The sequence below is a fragment of the Podarcis liolepis genome (genome assembly GCF_965112155.1).
Source record: "Podarcis liolepis genome assembly, chromosome: 5".
In the NCBI taxonomy this organism is placed as follows: Eukaryota; Metazoa; Chordata; class Lepidosauria; order Squamata; family Lacertidae; genus Podarcis; species Podarcis liolepis.
The window spans coordinates 28,108,911-28,131,197 of record NC_139556.1 but is presented as its reverse complement, the minus strand read 5'-3'; the positions used below and the strand labels follow the sequence as shown (position 1 = coordinate 28,131,197).

Genomic DNA, 22,287 nt, shown 5'->3' with positions numbered 1-22,287 from the left:
TTGTCAAGCTAATTACGACTTGTGTGCTGTGTTATCAAGGGCCCCTGGGCTCCTGACCGCTGCCTTCCACCAAATGGCCTTAACTCTTCCCTCATGTCTCCTTGTGAACACTTCAAGGTACAGTGGTACCTCGGGTTACAGATGCTTCAGGTTACAGACGCTTTAGGTTACAGAATCTGCTAACCCAGAAATAGTACCTCGGGTTAAGAACTTTGCTTCAGGATGAGAACAGAAATCATGCGGCGGCAGCATGAGGCCTCATTAGCTAAAGTGGTACCTCAGCTTAAGAACAGTTTCAGGTTAAGAACGGACCTCCAGAACGAATTAAGTTCTTAACCAGAGGTACCACTGTAGCATAGAACTTAGCTGGAACATGGGGTGGCAAATGAAAGGAGCCCCCCAAAGTTTTATAAAACAAGTTTAAAAGTTTATAAAACAGCTAAAGTAGGTAGTTCTCAGGGGAAAGGATTAAACGTAAGAAAGGTTTACATGCATGCACAAGCATCCCTCTCAATTGGAGCAAAAAATTACAGCAAAATAAACTAGTTAAAAAACCCCGACCCAGCTCTCCCTCAAGCTGTACGATCCTACCAACTTAGGAGGCTTGCAGATCTTCTGACAGCCATCTGCCTGGCATGTGATCCTTGTCTCTGTGATTTGCCTTGAGTCTGAAACTTAAATAAGTCCCTGACTAATTAACCCCCTAGATCTGTATTGTAATACACCTGCATTTCAAAGGCTTCAAGGAAAACAATGGCTTCTATCCTTCACAGGCAGAAATTATTTGCAATGAAATGTTCCAATTAATGTGGCGCCTATCAACTTGGATGGGCAAAACAGTGAACCAGCCAACAAATTAACCCCATAATCCTCAAACAAATACAAGCGCGACTTTTTGTAGTGCCAGTTCATTTCCTTCACATGTGCACATTTGGGTTTTGGAGGGAGTGCCAGGGATGCCACACCCCTTGTCCCTTCTCTCCTTCTTCACCTGAATCACCCACCTGTGCAGAAACAAACACGCAAATATTTTGCTTTTCTGAGTGATGTGGGCAAAAGTCAGATCCAGTAAAAATCCGAGTCTTGAAAAGCACATAGGATGGTTTTCAACCAAGTTTTACTCAGTTTTGACCATTAAAATTAATGAATTTGCGTAATAGTAATATTCAATTTATATCCTGCCCATCTGGCTGAGTTTCCCCAGCCACTCTGGGTGGCTTACAGCATATATAAATATACATACATACATACATACATATATAAAACAATACAACATTGAACATTAAAAACAGAATATCCTATACAAGAATCCAACCAACCAATAAATCAACAGAAACAAATAACAACAATAATAACAATACTAATAACAACAATAATAAACACTTTACAGTTATAACCAAATTAAAATAACCACCAACCCCAACTAAACATTAAACCAATACCAACCCAGCAAAAACAAAACAGAGGAACCAAAATTAGAACCGTTTAAAAGTTAGGTGCACTGATTTCAATTGGCTTACTCTGAGTGAAACTTAGCTGAATGCTATGAAAAAGGAAGTGGGGCAGAGAATCACATTCCCAATTTCCTCCTTCAGCAATATGTAGTTCTCGCAGAAGAAAAGGGTAACCACAATACCATCTCATGACCATGGGAGCAAAAAAGCAGGTGCATGTGCAGACTTTGGCTTCACAGGCTCCTAGGGAAGATTTTCTGGGTACCACTACATCCATGGCTGCTGCAGTGGCAACTCTTGGTGTGAGCTGTCCTCATTTACAGGTATCCTAATTGCACAGGGTTCTATTTCACAAGGACAGCAGACATTCATTGGGCTGAGTTGCCTTCTACAGACAAGCTACCAATGTGTGGGCAGCATAGGGGTGGGATCAGCAGAAGATGCAATGGCAAAGTCAAGGTCTGCTTCTATGACCCCATTCTCCACATAATGTTGGGCTTCAGGAACTTGGCTTCCTCCCCCCCTCACTTTGGCAGTAGATAAGCAGAACAAAGCAAAAGGAGTCTCTTACCAGTTGGAAACTTTAATGATCACAAAAAATCCATTCCTCAGAACGAAGGTACTCCCAATTAAGGGTTCCACCCACTTCCTCCCTAGTCACCCACATCACTTCCGCATCTTGCAACCTGATCTCTCAACCACTGTGCTTTCTGTGCTGCCACCTTATTTGCTCTCCTTGACCTTGGGCTAAGCGGCTGGACACTTTCCAGCAACAATGAGTCTGTTAACTCTCTCTCTCTCCCAGTTCTTCTAGCTGTTCCCCACCCAGTACGTCCCAGCTTCTGCCTTCTGAACTATGCCCCTCTGCAAACCAGTGTTCCAAATCTATACTACTTTCCTGCTCCTGCGAAGATTCATGATCCTGATCAGGAGCAGGAGCAGGGGAAGGGGAAGGGCAAGGTTCCCACCATTCCCCCTCAGAGCAGTCCTCCTCAGCACAGTCCATGACAAATAATTTGATTATGTAGACTACTGGATGCCTGCTTATGGCTTTTTTATTTTGAAAGTTTGAAAACGGCACGCAGCATTGCATCTATATTTGTTCCCCATGTGACCACTATGCCATTGGCACTGGGGGATTCAACACCCAGAAGACTTTAACTCCAGAAAATTAATTTATTTTTTGTCTTATGGTGACTACTCATTTTGCAAAGGATTTGTAATGTATTCCGGGTATGTTGCTGATGGTTCAGGACAGAAAGAAAGGCAGAAGTAATTAACAGTTATACCTGAGGCGGGTTTTGACGCTATTTATAAGTACATCGGTGAAATGACAATCCCACACACCTACTTCTGTTCCTTACAATAATTACTATACTAACTGAAAACATACTGATTTGAAACCTTCAGTTTGCAACATTATCATTATCATTATTAATTTCTATTATATTATCTGATCTTTTCCCATCATTCCTTTTTTAGTTTTGCAGGCAGGTTGCGGATGAGGCGATTTCAATCTGGTCTAGAAATGTGAAGGCTGGGGTCAGGGGGAGGGAGAAAACAGAGAAAAGTAAGGGGAACAATTCCCCCTGTTTCACATACTCCTGGGTCATATATTTAGGCAAGACTCTGTTCTGGAAACCATGTTCTGTCTGGTTGTACTCAGTTCCATGTCTTTCCAGTGTTCTTGGTTCTCTGTGTTCTGTTTTACCGATTGTCATATTACATTTCTATCCCATTTTTCTTCTAAGGAGCTCAAGGTGGTGTACATGTTATCCCCCTTTCTCTATTTTATCCTCTCGACAACCGTGTGAGGTAGTTTAGACTGAGGGACAGTGACTGACCCAAGGTCACCCAGCGAGCTTCATGGCTGAGTGAGGATTTGAAACATGGTCTCTCAGATCTGAGCCCAACACTCTAACAACCATTGCTTCAAAACAACAACAACAACAACATGTGTCCTTGTTGCATTTTAATCTAAAGTGATATGCATGTTTGGACATTCTTTTGAGCTGAGAACTGTCAAATTTGGTAAAGTGAAATGCCAAAGAGTTACTGTGTTTTGATCTGTGTATTAGTTGAGGAAGCGTGACTTGGGTTGGTTTGCTTTCAAATGTAGACTGAAGAAATTCCTCAAGAATTCCAGTGTTCCAGCTCTCATATTAGTAGCAAGTATGCTCTGAGTCTGGAAAAACTGGCTTTCAAATGCTTGGCTAAAGCTGTGCCTATAATTTGGCCCATTCCCTGTCTTGAGTCTGAGTGTGTAGGTGGGGAAGGGACTTCTGGCGACTGCAAGAAGTATAGTATAATTCACTAAAGTGGAGCAAAGAATCTTCTGTTATGAGAGAGACCCTCTCAAGAATTGCTGAGGCATTTTATGTAGGAGAAACCCAAGACAGTCTAATAGATGGTTCACCATCTAATAGTCACACAAGGATTGGGAATTGGAGCAATGTGAAGATGAAGAAAAAAGGATCAGTGCAGATGTGTTTGAATGCGAGATGAATCTCAAATGAGGCACTTGGATGAGAAAGATTTAGCTAGATGGTTCGGGCAAGAAATCCCAGTGGTAAGGGGTCACAAGGGACATATAGGAAGATGCCTTATACTGAGTCAGATCATTGATCCATGCAACACAGTTTATCTAGACTTGCTTTCCAGGGATTCAGAAAGGGGTCTTTCCTAATGCTACCTGGAGTTGTTGGAGAGTGAAGCTTCTGCATGTGACACAGGTGCACTGCTAAGGTCCTTCCCCATATATATTCCTCTGGTAAGGGACCGCAAGGAGTGAAAGGGGAATGGGCAACAGATTATGGGGGTAATAAGAAGCAACAGAGAGACAAGGTAGGGAGCACACACAGAGAGAGAAAGGGCACTAAGCAAAAAGAAAGAGTACACTGGTGATTCGGCATAAAAGTACCAGGAGTTGGAGAGGATATTATAGAGAAAGGGAAGCCAATGAAAGGAGCAATAGAGGTGAAAGATGATCATAGTGTTGAGCAGGAAAATTAGATGCCTTAGTGAATTTGGGACTAGAATAAGAGACTGGAGAGGATAAGTAGCTCAGCCAAGGAAAAGGAACGGCAGTTGTTCTTGAAAATTGTACAGTATATCTTCATGGCTCCATTTTTAATGCATAAATCATGGGGTAGACTTGTGCTTTCTGACAACAGAGGTATGTGCAAATGGCAGATATGCACCCTTAAACACTCATGTAAATCTGGGTGCTTGATAAAACCCTGACACATATACACATATCTTCTTCTTTGGCGATCACTCGTAGCCGAGTAAGATTGTCTTCCATAAACATGGTTTTAACAATGAGTCCTTAAGTGACTGTGGAGGCCAATTCTGGATTCTACATTTATACAGAAAGGCATTGTCCACACCTGTGTTGGGGTCAGCTGATTGGAGAGGAGATGGAAAAGGAAATGTATTGGATTAGTCTGCCTCACCTATTCAGGGCAAATTGGGAGGGGGTATCTTAGGTTGCATTCACATAGCGATTTATTCCATTTCCCCTCAACATTTCCCTAACTGCTAATTTCCACATTATGTTTGAGCTTTCACACAACATAAGAGCCTGTTCCAGAAATGTAGCAGAATATATCACAAATTTAGTACTCATTTCCATGTTGTTTGCAAATGGATTACTTCTGGAAGTAAATAACATGGACAGGAGCACTAAACTTGCATTATATTCTGCTATATTTCTGGAAGTGAGTTTTACATCATGTGAAAGCCCAGAAATTAACAGTTAGGAAAATGTTGGGAAAAAGAGAATACCCTGCTGTGTGGATGTAGACAAAGACTGACACCCTCAGCACAGGATATGGATGCATGGTCTGTAAGGACTCAGAATCTCTGCTGCAAATGGTTCTAGGTTTCAAAACTAGCACAGGGCCAAGCAGACACATGGATGAGGGATGTGGTATGACTACCACCAAATAATCCCAGGATGAAAGTTACCCACACTGGAGGAATGACTTTAGTTGTAAACAGAACATGGAAATATTCATTTGCAAACCCTAGCAGAACTTGTGCCTCAACATTTCATTTCTGGATTCAATCACAACATCTAGAGTGACTTTCATTCAGAAGTTCTCAAGGGAGTAGAGGTCTCCAATCATTTATTCAAGTCCCCCCCCCCCTTAAATTCAACAACAACAGAGGTAATATTCACTGCAAACTTTAAAAAAGAGGGTAGTGTACCCATTCAGAATTCAGCTTTACCAAATGAATTCTAAACTATTTTTCACTGGGAAGGCTTAAAACCAAAGATCTTCATTCCTTATTGCTGATTTCCATCATTTCAGTGAAGGGCAATGAGCTAAAATGTGGACATTTTAAAAGATGTGGGATTCCTACAGGCACCTGGCTTTCTAACAGGGAATGTTAACAAAGGGATGGAATCCATCTTCCCTGAGTTTCTGTCCTTAAATCTTTTACTGATGCTTGGCTGCGAAAAGACACACAGTACAAAGATTATTGCAATCTTTGGAAGAGATTATTGCATTTTCAGTCTGCCATGGGCAATTGAAGTAGGGTGTAAATTTAATTGGAACTGTCTTTTTATGCCTCATAATCAACACTAAATTAAAGAGAAGAACAGCAAAATAAACTAGAGTGCTATGGCCTGACTTTTTTTTTTTACAGAACTTGTTGGAATCACTCTGTATGGAAATCTATAAAATTTAAGACCGACTTTGTTTAAGTAGTATGAACAGATTTTTCTCATTACTTAGCTTTCCCCCCTTACCTTAGAAAAGAAATGGTCTTAGTTCACATCATTTGAGCTGCAAGGATGTGGGAAGAATTCAATATCTTTGGTAATATACAGGAGCTCATGAAAAGTTTTATATATATTTATATTTTAAAAAATGCTCATACATTGCTGGTTTTGCTAAATGGCATGTCCACCTCTTTGGTCACAGGTAAGTAACCCATAGCCTACATGTGGTTCCCAACTGCTGTCTACATGGTCCACTAATCCCCCCCCCAGGTGGGGGGCACACGCTTTTCCCCACTGCCCACCCATCAGCTGCGTCTTGGGGAAAGGATCACTTGTTAGCCTTGAAGCAAGGAGAGGCTCTTTCTGGGATACAAGCAAATGCCCCACTTTCCTTCCTGAAAAAGTCCTTCAGGCTTGTGAATGCATCTAGCTAAGAAGACCTATGCTAAGCCTTTCGGCCGATGCTCGCGACTGCTTTCTAACCCTTCAAATTAGCCTGTGAAAATGCCACATGGAGGATTACGCCACTCAAGCGTTCCAATGCACGAAGGCCGTGGAAAGTGCCACTTCTGTGCGAAGCTCGCCCCAGTGACTTGTTGAGGGGCGAGGGCGGGGGGAGCACAGCAGCAGCATAATAGCATGCCAACATCTGCTATATATGTTTCATTCGCCTTCTGTGTTATTTAGCAGTGATGCAAAAAACGACGACAACATTCCTCTCTGTGCTTTGCCTGTATGGGAGAATTCGGCGAGCTGAAACAAATTGTTCCAAATTGCTCGTGAGAATGGTGCAGCATCTTTGTGAGACGCACCATCTGTGAGGCTTTCCCCGATTAAAAAAACAACACAGCAAGCAAAACTGAAAGCAGACACATTTCTTGTGGAATGAAGTACAGCTGTAGGCTCTTGAAACCACAATCTGCAGCTTCCTATCATGCGTCCCTATTCATCCGAGGGATTTTCCTTGCCAACTATGTGTACTTCTTTTCACTCCTCAATTTCACCAGAAGCAAAAGTTTGACACAAGTCTGGATGCCCCCGCTATGACCAATCATCTCTAGCAGGCCTGTGGTGATGCGCATCAAACAAAAGCCAGTCTTCTCATTATATATGGCAACTCACTTCTATCAAATGCCTGTTTGTACCCATGCTAGGCTAAGTTTTCATGAGATTTAGTTCACATCAAGAACGCAGTCTCATAAAGCAGGGGACACTAACCTGGTAGGGCCTGGCCACACATCTGCAAGCTGGAGAAATTTTCATGGGTGCCATGCGCTCACTGCAGCCATGCATATGCTGTGCTCCAACAAAAGGGCTCATATCCAATGTAGCGCTCAGTAACCATCCCATCAGCGTAATGATTTAGGCTTTTGCTAGAGGACTCTTTCCCTCTCTCATCCCATGATGCTTCACCTGAAATGGCTCTGCGGATGCCCTTGACCCCCTGTAGCAGATTGGGGGAGGGTGTGGGGCATATGTAGGGGAGAAGAGGTTGGGAGAAGTCCCATTGCACAAGCAGAAATCCATCCAAACTTCTTTTCAAAACTAACTTCATTGGGGGTAGGATGGAGAATGGGACCTGGTGAACACCAGGGAAAGCTTCTGCAGCACATGTGCACCCACAAACATCACATTGGCACCCCATGTCATAAGCAGATGGCAAAAAAAACCCCTTTCCTCTTTCACACATTTCTTTCTGTGCTACTTAGCTGCTGTTTTTCTCTGCAGGTGCTGCTGATTTGGCACCATATTGTTTTTATATGAAAAGGTGTGAGTTGTTCTGTTCATAATATAATCATACGTGTCAACGTCATGGACTCTTGTGGCCAATCAGCTGTGCCTTCCAGACCATTGCAATGTCCCAAGACACAAAAAGTCTTATTTTATTTTATTATTATTATTTTTTAAAAAAACAAGAGATATCGTCTAGGACCATTTTCTCAGGTTTCACCAACAAAGATGATGAATTTTTTTGAGGCACAAAACAGTTCATGCAACGTACTTGCCCCCAGTTTGAATCAGTACTAATTTTCACTTCTTACCCAGAACTAGAAAAAATAGGAGGGTTATTAAGAAACTGGAAGATCACAGTCATGACTATTAGGCTTCATTCAGCTGGATGGGTCACCACAAGCAAGTTTGTACTGGCCTGACTGATAAGAAAATTTATCATGAATTTGATAAAATCAGCCATGTTTCCCTGGGAGGTTTCCCATATTTGTAAGTTGCTACCAAACTTTGTCTGAGGGGGAAATTTAGAAGTTCATGCTCAGGTGAGACAATGGTAGAATTTTTGTGGATGGAGGAAGGAAGAGTCTTGATCATGAAGGCCAAGGTGATGTTATCCAGGTATTGTTTGACTAAAACTCCCATCATCCCTGAACATTGGCCATGCTCGCTGGGGCTGATGGGAGTTGGAGTCCACATCATCTGGTTGTCACCATGTAGGATACCCAGATTTTGATCATTTTCTAAGCAGAAGTTGCCTAAAGCTACATAAAATATGTAGTGAATTTGGAAGGTTCTGTTCAGGCAGTACATCTGTAGGAGTTTCGGGAGAAGCAGGAAGTTTGGTAAGATTAGCAAAACATTTCCAATGGGGGTTGGGGAGTGCTTTACACACATCCTTAGTCTCTCTCTCTCTTTACCAGTACCTGGTTGTTGTTATTCCCCCCCCCCCTTTGGGATGCCTTCTTATATTTAATTCCCCATTCTCCTCCCTGTCTTTTATTGCAAAATGTGAAAGAAGTGGGAGATTTTCAACTGAACTTTTCAGAAACCCTCTCTAATTGGCACCCTGGCTAGGAGCCCCAGCATGGGGACAAGCAACTGAATCATCATGTTGTGTGAATTGCCATCTTATTGCTTGTGTTGTCCTCATTTCTACCTCAGGATTAAAGCACATGGGCAGAATGGTGTGTGGAAACTGTGAGCCAAATCTTCTCTTTCTCTCTCTCTGTTCAGTGTGTTCCAAACAGTACTGTCTCAGGCAACGGGAACATCCTTTGCTCAACCAATAAATTCCCTTAGCTAAGGATAAAGTGGAAGATCAAACAGAGTTTGCTCTCATAACACTACTGAGCCTCACAGATCTGCCACCCTGATCTGAAGAAATGCCCCGAGAAATGATATCAAGTCACATCTAAAATGACCTGTTTACTAAGCATTCATTCAGATTTGTTTGTGGACAGGTCATTTTTATTATTTATTTGCTTGCTTTTTTATTACCTGCTCTTTAACGTAATATCCCCGGGAGGGTTACAAACCCACAACCATAGTGGTTAAACAATCATTATTCATGCAAATGTTATGCCACACTTTGTGGCTCATTTCCCCATCGCTTTTCAAATTGCAAAACATCAATTGGGGGCTGTTTGTTTGTGCAAGAACTCCATAGCAACTTTAAGTGCAGAACTTTAAGTGGATTTGCCAGTATGTGATAGAATCACACCCGAAAACAGTGCCAGTCTGGAACAGCTATTAGCCTCATCAGAGCTTTTCTCCGCCAAAGCTGCAGGGATGTGTGGACCATTACCACCTGTCTCCTTTTGCTCAAGAAACTTTATAATTTCAGTAGACTTTCTTGCTGTGACTTCCATCCCTGCTACCCCCTGCCCACACCACCACAGTGCTGCATCTGAGGTGTTTTGGGGAGGAGAAAATGGGTTGCCGGACAACTGAGAGGCAAGTTCTCTTATTGCAGAGTGAAAGAAATTGGCACCACCACTGCTCAGCATAATTCCCTTTTCACCGCAGAGGTGGCAAACTTTCTGTTTGCTTGTTTCTCCTGATGTCAAAAAATCCCTAGCGTTTTAATTTTCTCCCAGGCCTAGTTTTAGCTTTATAAAATTTAGCTTTGCTTTACAGTTAGCGATGGCTTTCCATAACTGCAAATCTTCACTTGACTCTCTGCCTCTGCTTCTTTCTCATTTCAAAATGGTGGCTCCTAGCTCTTCAGCGGTCCCTGTTAATGGACTGAGGGACCAGGTCAGTTTCGCACAAGGTGAGACTGCTACTGTCTGACAGCTAGAGGGTAGTCATCCCACATCCTGAAAAAACCTCAGCTAGATGGCAGTGCCTCTCTGGTAGTCTGAATGTGGAAGGATGGAAGAATAAGGAAAAGGAACCCTTCCTGTAGTATTTCAGATGCAAAGGTTCTCATGAAAGAGGTTGTCAAAGGGCGGACACAGGGGCCAGTGACTCTCTCCTTCAGGTGGACAGAACTTGATCCAGTCAGTCTTCAAGCAGGCAACTTCAGCCTGAGGCCACAATAGGCAACAGTTCTCTTTCAGCTGGGCAGCATCATCATGAGGTCACAATCGCCAGGCTGCTCCTTGAAGTAGGCAACATCAGCATGAGCTAATAATGGCCAATTGTCTCACCTTCTGGCAGGTGGCAGGAGATTGCAAGTCTCTCATCTTCAGGCTGGCAACATCAGGATGTGGCAAGGCCCATGTTCAATCTTTGGGCTTCCATCAGCACAGGAGCACAAAGTTATGGTGGCCAGTGTCTCTCCTTTAGGTAGGTGTAGAAAAAGATAGGAAACTTTGGACATGCAAATTGACCCATAATTTTAGGTTTCTTTAAAGGAGGTGGTGCTAATGTAAGAAGTTTCTGTTCAGTTTGTTAGTATCTTTTAGTACATCTTTGAAGCCTGTACAGGAATTGGGATGGGGACATTCTTGAACAGGAAAAAGAAAGAAAAGAAAATCCTTGATCATGCAGGTTTGAAAAGTAGTAGTAGCTTCTCCTCCTATCTCATCCGGAGTTTTGAACTGTGGCTGAAATTCTGGGGAATGGAGCAATGGAGAACTTCTGAAACAACAGTGGGATATTAGCTCCACTCAAGGCATGATGGATAATTGTCACACACAGGAGGAATAAGGATACAGTTTGAATGCTTCACCTATAGCTTTAGAAATAATTGAATGTGTCAAGATGAATGGATGTTGTTAATATTGCAGTTGTTGTATAAGGGAATGTAATTGAGATGAATAAGATTTTGGAATGCAGAAACAAAGTACAGTGGTACCTCAGGTTACAGATGCTTCAGGTTACATACGCTTCAGGTTACAGACTCCACTAACCCAGAAATAGTACCTCAGGTTAAGAACTTTGCTTCAGGATGAGAACAGAAATTGTGTGGCGGCTGCACAGCAGTGGGAGGCCCCATTAGCTAAAGTGGCGCTTCAGGTTAAGAACAGTTTCAGGTTAAGAATGGACCTCCGGAACGAATTAAGTATGTAACCAGAGATACCACTGTACGTAAATAATCAAATAATCAATTCTAGCATGTGGGAGGCCACCTAAATTTTCTAATTTGGCATTTGAATGATTGGGATTAGTAATTGTATTATAACTTGGCATTGTTATAATGAGGCTACCATTGGATTATTGTAATTGGAAACTAATAAAAATTATTGTTAAAAAAGGAAAGAAATTCTGGGGAATCTGGGAATCTCAGTAACCTATCCATTCAAATCCTTTTCAATCCATGAACAAGCTTACTTTCTTCTAGGATGCATCTCATAAAACTTGGTGTGTCGAGGCTACTCCCATTACTGCTGCCCTGCCCTTTTTATTACGGTATATGAAAAAGACACATTAGATCAGAAAATCTGTTTGTTTCTTTTCCAAAGCACAGTTCTTCCCGCCCGTAGTCTTCAGTGCTGATACCCTTTTAAGTGGATGATTTTAAATGCCTCATATGATTGAAGCTTTCCATTTTCCTTTATGGAAAATCATTGCTATAATGATTACGGGGCTGGGTTGTATTATTATCCCAAATATTTCCAAGTTGTTGCCCTGCTCTTTCCCAATATAATTTGGCTGTCTGTCTTTTTTCCAGTTGCTTTCATTTCCAGGATTGTTTCCTGCGAAATGTCCTGCTGTGATGCAGGGCCAAATTGCCTCTTTGTGGGTTCCTCTCCTGCTTCTTCATTGCAATCATTTCTCTTTTGCAGAGCACTTATGTAGCCTGGCCCTCCTGAGCATATTTGCTGGGATGTTAAGTGCAACTGAGCTCAGCTGAACTAACTCACATGAAAGTGTGCATACGATTGGAGCTAGAGGCATCCCAAGATCAGTGCTTTCGCATTTATCTATAAATGTAGCCTTGCTGCCTTCCTCTACAGCATGTGGCTTGGCTCACTTCCTTGAGTAGTAGTAGTAATAATAATAATAATAATAATAATAATAATAATAATAATAATAAAATTTATTATTTATACCCCACCCATCTGGCTGGGTTTCCCACATATGGAGCTTTTTTTTGTCTAATGTTACTTTACTTGCCCATGAAAGTTCACAACACAACAGACTGGTGACTGGGAGCGGCCACCAAGACCATATAACACCGGTCTTGAAAGAACTACACTGGCTCCCAGTACGTTTCCGAGCACAATTCAAAGTGTTGGTGCTGAACTTTAAAGCCCTAAACGGCCTCAGTCCAGTATACATGAAGGAGCATCTCCACCCCCATCATTCTGCCCAGACACTGAGGTCCAGCGCCGAGGGCCTTCTGGCGGTTCCCTCGCTGCGAGAAGCCAAGTTACAGGGAACCAGGCAGAGGGCCTTCTCAGTAGTGGCACCCATCCTGTGGAATGCCCTCCCACCAGATGTCAAAGAGAAAAATAACTACCAAACTTTCAGAAGACATCTGAAGGCAGCCCTATTTAGGGAAGCTTTTAATGTTTAATAGGTTATTGTATTTTAATGTTTTATTGGAAGCCGCCCAGAGTGGCTGGGGAAACCCAGCCAGATGGGCGGGGTATAAATAATAAATTATTATTATTATTATTAAACCTGTTTATGATATCATAATTCAGCCTGATATCCAACTAAGCCAAACTCAGAAGTGACCCACTGAATTCAATAGAGCACTGGATTTCACCTAATGCATTTGCAATCAGCTTTACCTCAGTTAAATCAACTATGAGAGATTTCCCAGGGGGCGGGGGGGGACGCGAATCATTTATACTTCCCAGCTGGACAACAGCCGTAGGAAATTAAAACCACAGCTTGCTTAGATGGTGGGTATCTTGGGCATTTTGCTTTCTTCCTAATAGCTAGTCACTTCGCACAGAATTGTATCAGAGACTGCCCTGTTGGATTGTTGTGACAAGCTCCTAATAGCTGCTTCAGTTGTCTTGATCATAGCAAAGAGCCGGCGATTAAAAACAAGAGGCGTTTGTTAGCAAAATGGGTCACACAAAGCACTGGAGCATGCTTCTGGCAGAATATGAGGAACTGAGATGGGAGGAAGATCGATACAGCTCTCACCAAGCTAATTATGCTTCATCTTTGCTCTAAAGAAGAAAGAAAAAAGAAAACCCATTGGCCCTGCTTCCAAGATTGGCAGGGTTAAGGGCCGGAAGATGTCAGTGTCGCACCGAACATGGAGAAAGGCCAGGTGGCGCTGCAGTCATCCCCTGAGTTACTGGGTCAGTAATACAGCATTAGCTCTGAATTCAATGCAATACACTGACTTAAAAAATAGCAACGATGCTATCCATGAGATTTTTCAAAAGCTCTGGCCATGGAATATTTGAGAGCACAGGGGAACAAAAGTTCAGCCAGGCTGTATGCTCTGAATAACCAGGGGAGGGGTTGTAGGATCAAAAGTGGCAGGAACTCTGCTTGGAAAGCTGCCAGCAGACAGCGGAGAATATATATTCCTGGGCTAGGTGACCAGCAGTCTGTTTCAGAGCTATTTCACGTATCACACAGAACGAGGTGGTGGGTTATCATCCATCATACACAGGTGAGCAAGTTTTGCTATGTTCCCCCGATTTGAAAAGCTCCCTGCATGTAGTAAACTCACACAACTGGAAGAAGGCTAGAGGTGCCTACAGAGTTGCTGTTTTATGAGTGGGTCTCAAACACATTCTAGAAATTTTGTTTTCATGACGGCAAGTAAAGTGCTCTGCCACTCTTGGGACCACCAGATGTTGCTGAACTGTGACTCCTGTTATCCCTGGCCCTTGAGCATGCTTGCCAGGGCTGATGGGAGCTGTAGTTCATCAAAATCTGGAGTGGCAAAGGTTTCCTAGCATAGTAAATTCACTTGGGATAAAAAGGTTTTGTGGTTATGAATGTGATAGGGAAATGCATTGAAAAGTATGGGATAGAGCAACGTTTCCCAAACTTGGGTCTGCAGCTGTTTTTGGACTACAACTCCCATCATCCTGCTAGCTAGGGATGATGGGAGTTGTAGTCCAAAAAACAGCTGGAGACCCAAATTTGGGAAACACTAGGATAAATGAATGAGTAATGGGGATATGTAAACACCCTGCAAATGAATCACGGTGAATGTCCATTGTCAGATAACTGCCCTGTAAGGAAATCTGAATGAATGTTCAATGAAGAGCTAATCTAACCACCATGTTAGCTTTCTGAAAGCAAATTTGGATGGATGCCAGTGCTAACCTGTTCTCACTGTCATGCTTCTTTTACTACATGTGGGATAATTGTGAGCATCTGCCAGTTGTAACTCCTCCACTGCATTCTGAGCCAGAACATCCCAGAAGTCTTGCACCCTGGTTTACTACCTGATTCTGCATGATGACTCTCATAATAAGGCAGCCCCCTGTATCTTAGCAAACAATGGGCTGCCTGTCAGACACGTGCCACAGATCGCTATCACGTCCTTGGGCTTCCTGTTGATGTGCCGCCCAAGAACGCAGCAGAGTGATATACAGAGAGGGTGCACAAATGAGAAATGGATTTGGAAAACAAAGGGAAAGGGAGAAAACAATAAAGGAAGCTTACTGAGCAAAATGCAATTTCCTGCCATCACCCTCGTCAGAGTCTGCCTGCAATATGAGTCAACTGCTTTAAAATAAGAACAATACAAGAGCACATTGAAAGGCCAATAATTAATATTGCTAACTACATGCAAGGATGCATGAAAAATTCATTGGAGGAGCAAAACTGAGCTCCAATGCCAATTTCCCTATGAATTACTCAAAACCATTAGGGGTCTAGGCTAGCTGGTGGGCCCCATCAGGGGCCTGCCAAACCTACACTGTCATGCCAGAAAAATTATTCTAACAAGACTCCTACCCTGCGCCTCAGACAAGCTCTGCACAGGACTGGTCACCCTAATCTCCGGTGCCTCCTCTCATCTGCCAGATATTGAGGTTTTCAAGACTTTCTCCACACTGCTACTCTTTGCTTCATCCCTAGGTTCCAAGAGTTAGCAACCCTACTGAGAATCAAACTGAAAGCTATTCATCAAACTCTCCCCCAAAACATTGGGCTCATCCATACTTTTGCTTGACCTATATTTTGATCGTATTGTGCACTGATTGATTCCTCCAAGTCTGAGAGCTTTCCTTGTTGTTCCATGGCTGTGTCTTGCAAAAATCCATGATTTGAAGCTCAGTTAAGCAAAATCTCTCTCCAGCTTTTCCACGCGCCTGATAAGATCTGATTCAGCAGTAAGATCAAGTTTTTACAAGCCCAGCCACAGAATGAGAAGAGCTCTCAGACCCAAGGGAATTAATCAGTGCTCAATACGTTCAAAATACAGGTCAAGCAAAAGTGTGGATGAGACCCTAACATCTGTTCCATCTTTCTTTTAGAAACTGCTTCCACCTATAGGGACCTACTCTTGGAGGCAAGAAAGGGTTTAGCGTTTATTTTTAAATCCATGCATACATGTCTTAAACTTGACTTGAGGTGAAGCATTTCTCCAAATCAATGCATTCCTTCATTACACAGCGCACTTAAAATGCAAGTGCGAGTTCTTTTTTCTAATGCAGTCCTTTTTTAGATGTTGGACCACACTGAGAAGTCAGATGGAAACTCACTCACATACCAATTCACAAGGGCGTGAAATGCAGTTGTGAAGGGGCAGAGGCAGCCCGTGTCTACTGCCACGTCGCTTTTCAACTGGCTCGGCCAGAAGTAAACACAGCCGGGACATGTTTTTGGTGGCTGGCCATTTGGTGCATTTTGGGCTCCCCCACACCTGAATAAATACCAGGTGCAGTTGATGGGGAAGGAACAGAAGCCAACAGAAGCATTGGAACTTGGCAGCCACTCCCACAACAAGGAACAAAATGGGGAAAGGTTCGGCAAAGCAAAGGGAAACCTTGCCTGTCTGTCATCTGAGACTACAGGAACATAGAAGAAGCTGTCTTATCCTGAGCAGGAACATGGGTCCTTCTAATTCAGCATTGCCCCTACACTAACTGGTAGCACCTCTCCAGAATTTCAGACAGCCGTGTCTCCTATCTCTACCTGGAGATACCAAGGAATGAACCTGAGATGTTCTGTATGCATGGTATATATTCTACCGCTGAACCGCAGACCTTCCAGTTACCCAGTGGTGCGTCAAAAAAGGTGGGAGGAACTTATTGGAGGAGTCCTGTTTAAAAGGGGGGGGGGTATTTTCAGAAGGGGAAGTGCAACGAAATCACAATTCAATGGATGGACATCTGTGATGAGCAAAGCTGCCAAACCTATTCCATAGTGCCTCACCCTGCTGAAGATGTAGGTGTTGATCTATGGAGTTCCAGTTCTGTTAGAAACACTCTAATTACCTGCATGGCTATCTAACAGCATCCTTTGATATCTTCTGCCTTCATGGCCCCGATGGCGACAATTGCTTGGTGGATTTTGACACCTGATGTGGCAAATCATAACCCCGCACCCGAAATTAAAGGCTATTTTGAAACAGCAGCAGCTTTGCCTTAAATAGCAGGAATTGCCTTCAGTTTCATTGTTAACAAGATGTCAAAGGAATGCAAACCATGATGTGAAATGCACAGAACGGAAATGTTCCTATTTTATCCTCTGTCTCAGAAAGTTGCCCTAAAGGGAAATGAAATAAATCAGTTAATCTCAAGCAATGGTCTATGGACCAGTGGATGGTTTGCAGTGCATTTCCAGGTGGCCTATAAAACCATGTGTAACAGATAATTTCCATGTGTGTGGAAAATCTTGCCTCCTCCATCCAACAGAGTCACTCCCAGTTTTATCAATGCCAACTCTAGACTGCAGTACACAACAGTATAGCTTTTGAAACAGCCACCCACTTGGATCTCATAGCACAAAGTAATTTGCAAGAGAACAAGGAACCCACTTTTTTTTTAACAATATAAGAAACCTTTGAAAAGTACAACCTTGTTTTCCCTTAATGAAGGTGGGAGGGGGCATAAATGTACAACCTCAGGATATTTCTTTTCTGGGGATATATACGCAACTACAGTAAAATAAGCACCCGCTACTTTGTCATTATGATTGAAGTATAAAATCCCCTCAAGAAAAAGCACAGACACACTAATGCACCCATGAGGAAACATCCAAATTACATAAAGCTAACCTTTCCAGAGCATTTACTTGACAGTGAGATGAATGGGATTCTGTATCTCTTCCTTCTTTATTAATACACTTTGGTTCATTTCAGCCCATCCAACCATATTTTAGCAAGAATGGAGGTAATTACTCCATTGCTCTTCTAATTACCATCACATCTCGTTATTATTCAAGGGCATGGGATCACTAAGGGCTTCGGATTTGGCAACAGCTATTAAAAACCCATTCTTACTCATTTGAGGCCTGCAGTGAAAGATAACTGGCGGGAGGCACAGACGTCTACTGCCATGTGCGTGGAGTTCTTGTAGCACCTATTGCCATCCACTGAGTCTTCCTCAGGCAATTTTTTTCTTCCTACGTACAATTTTGTAATTAGAAAAAGGTGTCGCTCTGCAGTTTGCATGGCTGCCAGTAGATGGGACTGCAGCATGCCTTCTTTTTCTTCTCTTCTTTGGCAATCACTCGTAGCCAAGTAAGATTGTCTTCCATACACACGGTTTTAACAATGAGTCCATAGGTGACTGTGGAGGCCAATTCTGGATCTACACGTCCTTCCACAGTGGGGACATTTGTTTCCGGGCAGGAGTTGATCACAGTGTGGATTTGCCAACCGTGCCTTCTTCTTAGCACGTTTCTCCCTTGCTTCCTGAGTTTGAGTGTCTTCAAACCCCATGAAACATTTGGTAAAGGCTTTTCCCCAACTGGAGCACTCGCAGGCAAGTGTTTCCCAATTGCTAGTGTTTATACTACTTTTTTTTTTAAGATTTGCCTTGAGACAATCTTTAAACCTCTTTTGTTGACCACCAGCATTACACTTTCCATTTTTAAGTTCGAAATAGAGTAATTGCTTTAGAAGACGATAATCAGGCATCCACACAACATGTCCAGTCCAACAAAGTTGATGTTGGGGAATCATTGCTTCAACACTGGTGATCTTTGCTTCTTCTAGTACACTGGTATTAGTTCGCCTGTCTTCCCAAGTGATATGTAAAAATTTTCGGAGACACCATTGATGGAATCTTTCAAGGAGTTGGAGATGGTGTTTATAAGTGGTCCATGTTTCACACTCATACAGTAAGGTTGGTAGTACAACAGCTCTGTAAACAAGCATTTTGGTTTCCCTGCAAATGTCCCGGTCCTAAAACACTCTACACTTCAATCGGAAGAAAGCTGCACTCTCAGAGTTCAGAGGACAAAGCAAGAGAAGCAGGACGGCCCACAGCACAAGTGAGTAGCCCGCCAGAGCAAGCAACTGAGCAGACCAGCTAGTGGACCAGGAGAGTCTTTCACTGTTAACGTGTCATCGGTGCTGCCACCTGCCTGCTTGCCTGCTTCCATGCACATATAACAGGGAGAGGGAAGCCTGGGGTGAGCAAGCTGTTGGCAGAGCAAATGAACAGCCAGCCAGTGAGGGAGGGAGGCTGAAGGAGTTGTGAGGGGATGAAGGGGTTTGAAAGATGACCACAGAGAAAAAACCTGAATGGCTACTGAGACAGCACAAGAAGGCTGGAGGGACCGTGTGAGCTTGGAAAAGGAGAGGATTGGTCCTTGTAGGGTTGTTGATGATGTTTTGGTTTTGGTTTGGGGAGGGGCTTATTTGGATGAGTTTCGGCTGGCTCTCGAGGAAAGCTGATTGTGTGAGAGTTTGAGGCCTGGAATAGATCACTGCTCTGGTGACCAGGTAAAAGAATGGTAGACAGAGCCAAGGACAGAGTGGGAGCAGAGAGCAACACATCCTTTCATACAGTGAGGCATACAAATGATTCTGCACAGTTCTTGAAATAACTGGATGCAGGCAGCCCTCCCATTTCTGCTCATTCAATATGTGCACAACCGTGTATACATGCATCACACTGAACCCAGAATTGACCCAGAAACATCATAAAGATGTCACTGAAATGCCACTAAAAGGGTGGGGTGGGGGCTTTTTACCGAAGTGTGGTGCCTTGGAACCCAGCCCTTGCGTAAAAGGGGGGCTTGCCTGTAGTTCTTGAGCTACCTGAATGGAGGATTGAGCAGGTTTCCTTAAAAACAACAACACAAAAAACACCAGTGTGTATTCTCAAAAGCATTCATGTGTACATGCATGAGGGATCTCCAATTTTCCCTTTCCCATTTAAGCTCTGTGTGCTGTAGCAGAAGCTGCTCCCATGCTTACCCTGTTCTTCCTGGAGTAGCTTTTGAGGGAAGTTTGAGTAGTTGGAATGGGCAGGAGCTTCTGAGGTGTTCTTGAGTCCAGGTGAAAACTCCACCTGTGGCACCTGACCTGAGTTTGATGTAAAATGATTATTTTATAGCTTGGCAAAAGAAAGCAGCTCTTTACTGTGAAGCGTTTCCTCACTCCACCCCTGTAGACTAGCGCCCTTGGGTTGCTTCACAAACTGAAACTACATGGAAATGTGTGGGAGCTTTGCTAGCAAAAACAGATCATATATATGTATGAATCTCTGAAAAGTGGAAATTCCTTTAAAAAAAATATCCATTTACCAAACTTGTGGAATCTTGTAATTTGGATGTGGAATTACCAATCAGGTATAATGAAAGAGAAACATAAACCAGCTCTTGTTTTCTGATCAAATGGTACCTTATATATAAAAAGATACATAACCCACACTATTCAAGGCTATTGAAAGAAAATGAAACACAGCAGGAAGAGATTTAGAAAATCCCCAAATTATCAATTTCAGTCTGTGGCATGTGTGTCCATCTTTATTCAAATAAATCTGGGTGTGATTTATGGATATTGCTAACAAGCTGTGCCAGATGCTAATAACTGCTTTATAATAATAATACTACATGCTGTAGTAAAACTTTACTATGCTGTCAGTGCCTAATTTCCAACAGGAAAAAAAATGTGCATTTTTAATACCATTAAATCCATTTTTTAGCAGATCTCTCTCCATTCCTTTCTTCATACTTATCCAGACATGAAGCCATGTTTGCATAGAGAACTATTTGGTCCAAATGCCAAATGTTAGATGTATTTATTTTATATTTATATTTTCCTAACAATGTATTTGTATTTTGCTGAAAGTCCTTTTCAGGATGAGAATTCCCAGGAAGAGGAGGAGGAAGAGGAGAATATATTAATCTTTCATACAATGCTGCTTTTTTAAAACTACACATACACCTCTCAGACTGCGACAAAAGCATCTAGGCCTGATAGCTCCAAGGTTAAGCCCTCAAACCCTCCTCTTAGAGCTTTGTAACGGGAGAGGGGAGAGCTACATATATTGCCTCAGAACATAAGGTGTTGAAAGATGAGAAGAAACATGTCTGGTCTTTCGAAAGCCAGGTTGTGACATGGCATCCATGTCCCACAGGTGTTCAAAGTTTGTCTGTTGATCAAAAGAAAACCCCACAAGCCACTAACACAAGATTCTGAATCCCTAGAAAAAGCCAGGAGTGGCATTTATGTCTAGAAAAAAAGGGGGTGGAGAGAAGTAACAGTTTTGTAGCATCAGAACAGGGCCTAAGTTCAATCATAGAGCTCAAGAGTGTGCAGTGGTACCATTAAGGTAGGACTTTGGGGCAGAAGTCCAGGGTCTCACTAAGAAGAATGAGAGGAAAAATCCCAAAAGCAGCAGAATTGGCTTACCAAATCTGGGAGCAAGTGAAGTAATGGACATTGCCATCTAAAGAGGGAGGGGGCACACAGACCTTTAAGTCCAGATTCAAAAAGTATCTATGTGTGCCACTACCTCTGAGAACAACCAGTTGCTCTTTTTCTCACATGTAACAACGAAGGTGGCATCTTCCAAGAGTCCAGGACTGTCAACCATGATGACAAGAAGCAGCCAGTTCTGTAGCAGATGGGGCACCACTGAAATGTCTCCATATCAGCCTGCAGGTTCTCCCTTTACTCTCTACAATGTTGCCATTATTAAGCCATGTCTAAAATGGGCAGTCAAATATGGTGATGGTGAAAGAGTGGTCTGTCTGAGGTTTTGTGCTTCTTTCAAGGTGAGTTTCTAGAAAAGCAAGGGGGCAAAGCCACTTCCCAACCCCAGCCATTGTTTTAATTTTACACTTCTGTATAGATAACGTTCTGCGCTTTGCTACAATCCCAGACCCACCAAAAACCTGCTGCTCTCTATCACTGGATGGGCCAAATATCAATGGGACTCACCTCCAGATTTTCACAATTAGTTGGCTTTGCATTTTTTGAGGGGGTGGGCCTTTCCCCTCTGACCATATATGTAAAAGAAATATACGGACACACAAAGGACTTACCAGCCCTCCTCTCCCTTCACCTCCTGCTTTGTCTTCATGCACTCATCTGTTACATAGTAATTTAAGCTTTTGATCTGGCAAGCTACTCACCTGGAAGGAACTGTTATTCCACTCTGGCGAACAGGTGAATGGTTTGCTATCAGAATGGATGAACATTCATGTTGCCTTTTTTCAGATCCTTGTGAAAACTGGATCAAGGAAGACACTGAAGGCCTTCTTTGGTCCCAAACATCAGTGACAAAAGACTTCCTAATTCGTCCAAGTCCTTGTTAAGGAAGTTGCAGTTTACTAGGAAGAGGTGTGTGTGTGTGTGTGTGTGTGTGTGTGTGTGTGTGTGTGTACACTGAAGTATTGCCTTACTGATAAAGCCTCAGGCAGCAAATTGCTTGAGCAGCGCTGATGTCACAGAGGCTGAGCAGCAGTGACATCACAGACTGAGCTGTGTGGAGAGCAGTGATGGCATCACAGGCAGTGAGCAGCTAGGGAAGCTTTGTGACAGGGAGTCCGCACAGTCAGCATTGCTGAAAGGAAGGCACAGGAAAAGGT

At 42.9% G+C, this 22,287-nt stretch overlaps 1 long non-coding RNA gene across 2 annotated transcripts; it reads right to left on the bottom strand.

Annotated features, from left to right (window-relative positions):
• Positions 1–821: 821 nt before the first annotated feature.
• Positions 822–22,068, bottom strand: LOC310706672. 2 transcript variants are annotated; one of them, XR_014526041.1, is made up of 3 exons: positions 21,832–22,068; positions 19,667–19,769; positions 822–1,004 (listed from the first exon to the last, which is right to left on the bottom strand). It is a non-coding gene; the product is annotated as an uncharacterized lncRNA (long non-coding RNA). The 2 variants fall into 2 exon arrangements; XR_014526042.1 differs by lacking the exon at positions 822–1,004 and adding an exon at positions 16,984–17,004.
• Positions 22,069–22,287: the final 219 nt, after the last annotated feature.